Genomic DNA, 10,021 nt, shown 5'->3' with positions numbered 1-10,021 from the left:
GGAATTTGTAAAGTTACTCTTCATGTATACTTTAATTCCAAAATTGAACCCTTAGAATTTTAAAAGCTAAAATTCAAACTTTATGGACTTCATTAAATTAATTAAAGTGTTTAATTAAAAGAGTTATTAATTCTATAAAGACATGGTTTAAGTTTAATTAAATTAAGAGTATAGTTTAATTAATAGATTAAACCACCAAGTATTTTAAATGTTTAAAATACACCCTTATACTATTATTATAATTTCAATTATATAGATATATATAAGATAAAGTCAATCTTACCATTAGTAGGCCTCATTCACGAAGCCGGTCTATAAGGGGGGTATAAGGTTACTGCCTATAAAATGGCAGTTTAATGGGTGTCAACTCTCACCCACCGCGTCCTTGACTGGTGGAGGGTCGTTAGCCGAACGGGTAGGAAAGGACTATAATTCCCCCTTCATTAAAAGTATAATGAAAAATACTACGTAACTAAACACTTATAAATTCTTAATCTTAGTTACTTAGGAAAATGTGAAATAGGTGCTAACCCATGAAATTACACTTTATACCTTACCAAGTCGATTAGTGGAGCGTGTGTGGTTAACCGGCACGCTAATAAGGACTAGTAAGAGTGGCAAAGGGTAACTTGACCTTATTATAAATCGGTGGAGCTGTGTGGCTAACCGGCACATCGATTAGGTGATAAAGTTAAGGGTACCAAGTCAATTTGCATGGTTATTCACACCTTGTTTGTGATCCTCGGCATCCCAGTCACAAACTTGAGAGGGCACAATCGAGATTCAAACATGCCATTGAAAAGTTCAATGTATCTCAAAAGATCTAGGAGTTTCAAATCCAATTAAAACTTAATTATATTTCATTTTTCATGGTGGAAATTGGTAAATCGTCATTTACCTACTTTCAACTATTTTATAACTTGGATTACGGCATCCCTCTTCCAGTTATAAATAGGTTGTTGGATCCTAGCCTGAATATTTCATATTGGGTGTTATGTTAAGGACTTTAAATCAACTAACTTGAATTTCTCCCTTATAGACGTCTAGTTTAGACAACTATGGTCTTCCCATATCTTTAGGAACAAGCTTCCTAATGAAGATGATATCCCAAAAGGCAATCAAGGTGAAAGACTAATCCCTTTATTGAGCACTAATGGGACTGGAAATCATACTTCATTTCCTCCACTTCCTCCAATAAATCTCCCTATCCCACCAGTTTCAAGACTTGATAAGTTCTAAGTCACTCAATCCCTATTGGCAAACAAAGTCTATATGTGCTTAGGTCTTGGAGATTAAGTCACATATTGACAAGCCGAGAGAGTCGGGTGTCGAAGTCTCGAGGTAGTTGGCTGTTGAGTTGGTTCTTCAGTCACTCCCTGATGACAGATCACGACATGACCCTTTAATGATCTTATCTATTTGCTTGGTCCTGCTGAATCAGCAATGATTTGGAACACTGGTAAAGCAAATTTGATTAGAAGATCGACTTCCCAAAACTTCATGGACATTGACAATGGTGACACTGGAAATCCAGAAAAACTTTCTCTTCCCAATAGAAAGGGATCGGCCATAGTCAACTCGGTTGACCAAATGGTAAAGAGAAAGGCTAAGTCTGAGATAGTCCCATGTACCATTCCCAAAGAGTCCATATGTGCCTATTGCCAAAGGAAAGGGGCATTGGTTGCGAAGCTGCCGAATTTACCTGAAACCTCATAAGGATGGTAAAGTCAAAAGTTTGACTCTACTTTAGGTAAAGTCCGTTATCTAACTCTATTAAGCCTCTTTTGGAGATTCTTAATACATGATGTAATGTAATTACATTTTGATGTTTTTGAAGAATCAAAGGAAGCTTAAAGAAAAGATGTGCTGATTCTGATCGCATGGTTCGATGACCACAATTTTGAGCCACTGCATAAGAGTTATGAGATATTGCTTAGGAATAGATAACAACAAGGTTTTCATATGAATTTGCATTGTAAGGATAAGTTTTTCCGCAAGTTTTAAAAATAAAAGAAAAGTTTTGATTTTATTTATTTTAAGTATCGTTACAAAGGCATTTGTGAAAAATTGTTGTTTATATGTTTCCATTGATAAGCAATATTGGAAAATGAATTTGATTCTTTCGTTTGTGGTAGTGTCATAATTTATCAAATAAGGAAAGATTCTCATTACCCAAGTTTCAGTTGGATAGAAACTTGGAATCATGCAAGTTGCATTGTGTGATGAACGATATTTTTCATCTTTGGTAAATTAAGACTAATTCCTTGTTCACATTCGCATGTGAGTCAAGCGAAGGACTAAAGGATCGGGTACATTAGGTTGTGCACTAGTCAGGTCCACTACAAAGCTTGATAAGATTATTCGTTATGATTTACTAAAGTTTAGTCAATATGATTATGCTTACAAGTTTAAGTGTAATGCTAAAACATTGGAAAAGTTTCAATATATGGCAGAATGAATAAGAAGAATCAAATAAGGCAGAAAGATAAAAGTTTCTCCAATCTGAAGAGATGGGAGAGTACTTGTGTACCTTGTTTTATGATTATCTTAGTGATTATGGAACCATATCACAATTGATCCTCTAAGGACACCTTAGTGCATTTGTTTGCCTAAGGAGAGGAATCGTGAATTGTGGAAATGGTTAAATCAAGAGATAAATCATACTTCGTTCCAAAAAACAAATCCTGGAGTGATACTCCAAGATTGAGCCTCGAGTGACATAATCTTAAGAAAGGTTTAAAACACTTGTCAAATGTAGAGTAAAATGTTTTCTTACTCTTGTACATTTGAAATTGGTAAGTTGTGATGTTTTGGATAAAACAAAGACCAACTAAGGCCAATTGTGTGAAGTGTTTGTAAAAGAATCCGCACTATCTCTTGAATATTAGGCAAGAGAGTCTTATATGTCAAGAGGACAGTGGGAGTCTTGAGATAGTTTCAAGAACTAATCAAGAGTTTTGTTAATCACTAGCCCACGACTTGAGGTTTGTAACCTATCGTGTTGACATATTCTTATTTCTGTATCTATTCCAGTTAAAAGTTGACTATGCTTGTGAGTTCTATGAGTTCTCAATTGTTTGCATAACAACCTGGAATCAATGGTAGGCCCTTGTGCTGACGGGTGGCAAGAAATTAAGATTGAACAAGTTCAGTCCATATGTGTTTGGATTTGCCACTAACCTTGTCTTGTGATTATAGTTATGACAAATTCATATGGATAGGAACACTTACACCACAAAATCTAAGTGTCATAAGGTTTCTCTCCGATTCATGAAAATGATGGTGAGGAAACTCTTTCACTAAGTAGATTTTAAGTAGATAGCAATTGTGAGAATAACAAAAGGTCTAAACATTATGATTACGGCATCCCTCTTCATAATTGTTTAGACACACAAGTGAGCTATCTAAGGAAAGGTGTATGATTTTGATAAAGTCTTATCAAAACATCTCGTATTAGAAATCTGAACTTTGGTAAGAAAGTCAATAAAGTATTGTTTTTTCTAGAAGTCCAGCTGATTTCTGAGTACATGTCAAAGCTAGTGGGAGCATAAGTGTTATGCTAGTAAGATAATAATCATTATGCTAGTGGAAGCATGATGATTATGTTGCAAGTTAGCAATGTTAATTATAGAAAACAAAAGTTTCAATTCACTTTGAAAAGTTGTTTCCCTTTAATTAAGGGAGAGGATTTTATACTTCATTCCAATTCTACAAGCTTAGATTGAGATTTTAATCAACTTTAGTCAAGAATATATATGAATGTTATGCTGGAATGGTTCAACATAAGGAAATCCTATATATGTTGCATTCTCAAAATTCGTTTATGATTACGACATCCCTCTTCATAGTTCGAATTGTGAGAATGTGCCAAATAAATAAAAAATTTATAGCATGAATCATGTTCCATATGCTTCGGGTATAGGATCGATTACATGAGCTATAATAGTTATCCTTTCTAAATTTTCCTAATGCTTAGGTCATTAAGAGGGGAAAAGGGATTAGAACTGGATATGACTAAAATGATTAAGCAATTGTCGAGGACAATTTGAGGTTTACCAAAGATTGGTTACTCATGGACAATTGGAAGTATAGAGTAAGGACCATATTGACATATTTTGAAAAGAGGTAACTCTTGTTCAAAAGTGATGGTCAAAATGGGAATGTGGAATTGTTTCCATAGGTGGAAGTTATTCTTTGAATCTGTGTAAGATTAGAGAACGTAATGCAAGAAGGATGTTCAAAGGAATGTACTTTGAATTTGAGACTTCGTTTCCATGGAATTGATCTCCATTGGAATGCTTTGTAATGTCTGTTGCCAAGTCTTTGTGACTTGTGTGCATATTCATTATAAGAGGATAATTGCATATAAGTTTAGAATCTAACAATATTATGGTAAATGATAAGAATTTGGTGTTCATACATTTATTGTAAAGGATTTGGGATTGTGAAAGGAGCATCATTGAAATATTGTCAATCGATCTGTTTCACAAAGAGAGGACCACATGTAAACATAGTGGGCATACTTAGAGTATGGCATAGCTATTGTTTGGACGAACATAGTGTGCATGCTTGGAGCATGACATGACTATTATTTCAATTCAAGTATTAAGTTGATTAATCGATACATGAATATTGAGTAATCAATATGGTGCTTAGATAAAAGGGTTTTTATTTACACTCAAAGTGTTGGGGCCATACAGGATTAGTATTATTTTTGTGTTTCACTTTGCATGTTTTGACTTCCAGAATAACTAGGTCATTCTTCCGATTGACTAAGATATTCAAACTCTCCACAGTCAGTCATACTTTGGAAGTAGGTATTGATTTAAGACTGTCATGAATTTTGGCTTGTATGATTTGTCTAATGTGCATTAGACATAGCAATGGTTGCTGCAACATTCATGAGTACTCATAAGGCCTGAGTATTGGATTCAACCCACGCTCATTTGAATCACTTCATGGATTTTATAACGAGTGAATCATGAGACGATAATATCTTATATTTGTTGGATTAATGTCTAAGTCCATAACTATAATTGGTAAGACTTGACCCGACCCGGCATGGTCCATTTGGGTTGCATGGCATCATGCATTTGGATAGACTATAATGAGAGAAATAACACTTAAGGTTGGTTAATATATTATAAGTTCTAATATATTAATAAGGTAATTTAATTAGTATTGATCAAGAATTAATTTGGAATTAATTAAGTGATCAAAAGGAGACTAATTAAATATATGGGTTGATTGTGTAAATCATTCATTCTTATATATGTGGGCTTGTGATCCAAGATTCCTTATGTTGGACTAAGTCCATGGGGTGACCCATGGAGGTTAAAATCCATGGAGCATAAGGAATGGGTAAAGTTATGAGTTACATGGTGTAGCCCTAATAGCCACCATATAAAAGAATCCCATGGCTCAAGAAATCGTGCACTAATGTGTGAATATGAGGGCTAGACGATTTCAAGGAGTGTTCCATTTCTCTCAAGTCATTCCATGTGCATTTGGTGTTGTGTGAACCATTTGAGGTGTCACACTTGGGGCACTAGGCACTCAAGCTTCATGGAGACAAGCTACATCAAACAAAGATATGTATTCTATCCATTTGATTACCCAAGTATCAAGTATTGTATGCTAGATAGGGTAATACCTTGGAAAGTTAATAATTGCATGTATAATAGAGAAAACATAGATCCAAGGTATTTAGGGTTGCATGTACACTTAGGAGTGTTAGAATGCGCAAAACCCATCAGTGGTATCAGAGCCAAGGCTTGTTTTCTTGTTATACTTGCAAAATTAGCTGAAAAATCGAATTGTATTAGTTTAAAAGTTATGCTAATTATTTGAAAAAAATTTGATGTGAATTATCTTTGTTCATATGAGTTTATTAGATTAATAGAAAAGTTAATTGATTATGTGTTTTCAATCCATTTTAATCTAAGAGTTGATTCTAAAATGTGTTTTTGTAACTTGTCCTCAAGTTATATGAAAAGTCACATTTAAGTTTCATAAAACTCATAAAAAGTTGGCAATGGTTACAAAAATGAAGAGTCTTGTCCTCATTAAATGGTTTTATGACTCCATAACTTGTCCTCAAGTTATGGAGGTTCAAGAGTCACTTCATTAAATGATAAAATGTGTAACCTTAATTAGTTCCATAAGTTACAAAAATAAAGAAAAGTTACATTCTTTTATTAGTTTAAAGTCTTCCATAACTTGTCCTCAAGTTATGGAACTTGAAGAGTTTTTTTTAATTAAAACTACTTTAAACACATAAGTTATGGAATTAATTAGTTTTGAATATTTTCAAAACTTGCCCTCAAGTTTTGGAATTTGTAAAGTTTTCCCCATGAATACTTTAATTCCAAGTTAGCCCTTAGAATTTTAAAAGTTAAAATTCAACCCTTATACTTTATAGTATTATAAGTTAATAATAAATATATGTATAAGAGCAAGTCAGTCTTACCGTTAGTAGGCCTCATTCACGAAGCCGATCTATAAGGGGGGTATAAGGTTACTGCCTAAAAAATGGCAGTTTAATGGGTGTTCACTCTCACCCACCGCTTCCTTGACTGGTGGAGGGTCGTTAGCCGAACGGGTAGGACAAGGACTATAATTCTCCCCTCATTAAAAGTATTAATGATAAATACTAAGTAACTAAACACTTATAAATTCCCAATCTTAGTTACTTAGGAAAATGTGAATAAGGTGCTAATCCATGAAATTACACTTTGCACTTTGTTTAAGCCGTTAGTGGAGCGTGTGTGGTTAACCGGCACACTAACCTGGATTTAACAAAGTAGGCAAAGGGTAACTTAATATTTATCATAGTATCGGTGGAGCTCGTGTGGTTAACCGGCACATCGATTGAGGGGTAAATATTAAGGGTACCAAGTATATTTGCATGGTTACTTCACACCTTGTTTTGTGATCCTCGGCATCCCCGTCACAAAACCTGAAGGGCACACTCGAGATTGAAACATGCCATTGAAAAGTTCAATGAATCTCAAAAGATTTAGGAGTTTCAAATCCAATTAAAAACCTAATTACATTATTTCGTTTGTCATGGTGGAAATTGGTAAATCGTCATTTACCTACCTTCAACTATTTTATAACTCGGATTACGGCATCCCTCTTCCAGTTATAAATAGGTTGTTGGATCCTAGCCTTAATATTTCATATTGGGTGTTATATTAAGGACTTTAGATCAACTGTCTTGAATATCTCCCAAAAGATGTCTAGTTCAGACATCTATGATCTTCCCAAATCTCTTGGAACTTTACTTCCTCCACCTCCTCCAATTATTCTCCATAACCCACAAGTTCAAGGTCACTCAAGCCCTAATGGAAAGCAAGGTCTATGTGTGATCACATCTTAGAGATGAAGTCACATATTGACAAGCTGGGAGAGTTGGGTGTCAAAGTCTTGAGAAAGTTGGATGTTTAATCACTTTCTAAGTCACATAGTGAGTTCCTTTGGGACTACTATGAAACAGACTATGACATGAACCTTAATGATCATATCTATTTGCTTGGTGCTGCTGAATCAGCAATGATTTGGAACGATAGTAAAGCAAATTTGATTAGAAGATCAACTTCCCAAAAACTTTATGGACAGTGACAATGGTGACACTAGAAATCTAGAAAAAGCATTCTCTTCCCAATGGAAAGGGATTGGCCATAGTCAACCCGGTTGACCAAATGGTAAGGAGAAAGGCTAAGTCTGAGATAGTCCCATTACCAAAGGGTCCATATGTTTATTTTGCCAAAGGAAGGGGCGTTGATTGCAAAGCTGCCAAGTTTACCTAAGGATGTTAAAGTCAATAAGTCTGACTCTACTTCAGGTAGAGCCCATTATCTAACTATGTTAAGTTTCTATTCTAAGATCCTGATTACATGATGTGACTGGGTTACATGTTAATGTTTTAAGAATCAAAGAATAGAGAGAAAGCTTAAAGGAAGTGTATGCTGATTCTGATCGCGTAGGTGGATTTCGATCACATCAGAATTTTGAAACTGTTACTTAGGAGTTATGATATATTGCTTAGGAATAGATAACAACAAGTTTTTCCGTATGAATTTGCACTATAAGGATAAGTTTTTTCCGCAAAGTTTTGAAATAAAATAAAAGTTTTTAATTTTATATTTATTTTAAAATATCCTTACAAGTGGCATTTGTGAAAAATGGTTGTTTATATGATTCCATTGATAGCAAAATTTGGGAAAAAATGGACTTGATTCTTTCGTTTGTGGTAGTGTCATAATTTACCAAATAAGGAAAGATTTTCATTCCCAAGGCTTCATTTGGATAGAAACTTGGAATCATGCAAGCTGAATAGTATGATGAATGAGAACTTTCAAGCATTGGAAAATTAAGACTTGTTCACATGGATGTGTGAGTCAAGTTAAGGACTAAAGGGATCGAGTACACATTCTTGTGCACTGGTCAAGTCCACCACAAAGCTCGTTAAGACTATTCGTCATGATTTACTAAATTTTAGTAAATATGGTTATACTTACAAGTTTAAGTATAATTCTGAAACATTGGAAAAGTTTCAATGTATGGCAGAACGAACGGGAAGAATCAAATTAGGCAGACAGATAAAAGTTTCTCAAATCTGAAAAAATGGGAGAGTACTTTAGTATCATGTTTTGTGATCATCTTAATGATTAAAGAACCACATCACAATTGGTCTTCTAAGGACATCTTAGTGCATTCTTATGACTAAGAAGAGGAGTCTTGAATTGTTGAAATGGTTAAATCAAGAAGATGAGTCATACTTCGTTTCAAAACAAGTCTTAGAGTCATACTCCAAGACTATAAGTTGAGTGACATATCTTAAAGAAAGGTTTATAACACTTGTCAAATGTAAGAGTAAAAGTGTCCTACTCTTGTACATTTGAAGTTGGTAAGTTGTGATGTTTTGGATTAAACAAAGACCAACTAAGGCCAATTGTGTGAAGTGTTTGTCTTGATAAAGAATCCGCACTATCTCTTGAAGATTTGGCAAGATAGTCTTATATGTCAAGAGGACAGTGGGAGTCTTAAAGATCCTAAAAAGAATTTCAAGAACTAATCAAGAATAAAACCTGAGGTTCTTCACTAGCACACGACTTGAGGTTTATAACCTATCATGTTGACATATTCTATGCCCATTCCAGTTAAAGTTGGCTTTGCATAGGAGTTCTGAAAGTTCTCAATTGGTTGCATAACAACTTGGAAGCAATGACAGGCCCTGTACTGCCAGGTGGCAAGAAGTTAAGATTGCATAAGTTCAGTCCATATGAGTTTGGATTTGTCATTATCCTTGTCTTGTGACTATGGTTTTGACGATTCACATGGATAAGAACACATACACCATAAAATCTAAGGGTCATAAGGTTTCTCTCCGATTCATGAAAATGATGGTGAGGAAACACTTCCACCAAGTAGATTTGAAGCAGATGGAAAAAGGTCTAAACAATTGAGACTATGATTACGTCATCCCTTTTCATAGTTTTGAAATTGTTTAGACACACATGCATGCTATCTAAGGAAATGTGTATGATTTGATAAAGTTTTATCAAAGCATCTCGTATCAGAAATCTGAACTTTGGTAAGGAAGTCAATAAAGTATTGATTTCTAGAAGTCCAGCTGATTTCTGAGTACATGTCAAAGCTAGTGGGAGCATAAGTGTTATGCTAATAATCATCATGTTAGTGGGAGCATGATAATTATTGTTAGTGTTGCAAGTTAGCAATGTTAATTATAGAAAACAAAAGTTTCAATTCGTGAGGCTGCAGGGATTGAAAAAGTTGTTTTGCTATAATTAAGGGAGAGGATATACTTCATTTCAGTTCTAAAGGCTTAGATTGAGACCTTAATCATCTTTAGTCAAGAATATATATATATGAATTTCATGTTGGATTGGTTCAACTTAAGGAAATTCTATATATTGCGTTCTCAAAATTCGATTATGATTACGACATCCCTCTTCATAGTCAAATTTTGAAAACATGGCAAATAAAAATATTGTAG

Source organism: Lactuca virosa, chromosome 3, assembly GCF_052849685.1.
Source record: "Lactuca virosa cultivar CGN04683 chromosome 3, Lactuca_virosa_CGN04683_v6, whole genome shotgun sequence".
NCBI classification, from domain to species: domain Eukaryota; kingdom Viridiplantae; phylum Streptophyta; class Magnoliopsida; order Asterales; family Asteraceae; genus Lactuca; species Lactuca virosa.
This window is presented reverse-complemented; position numbering follows the sequence as displayed.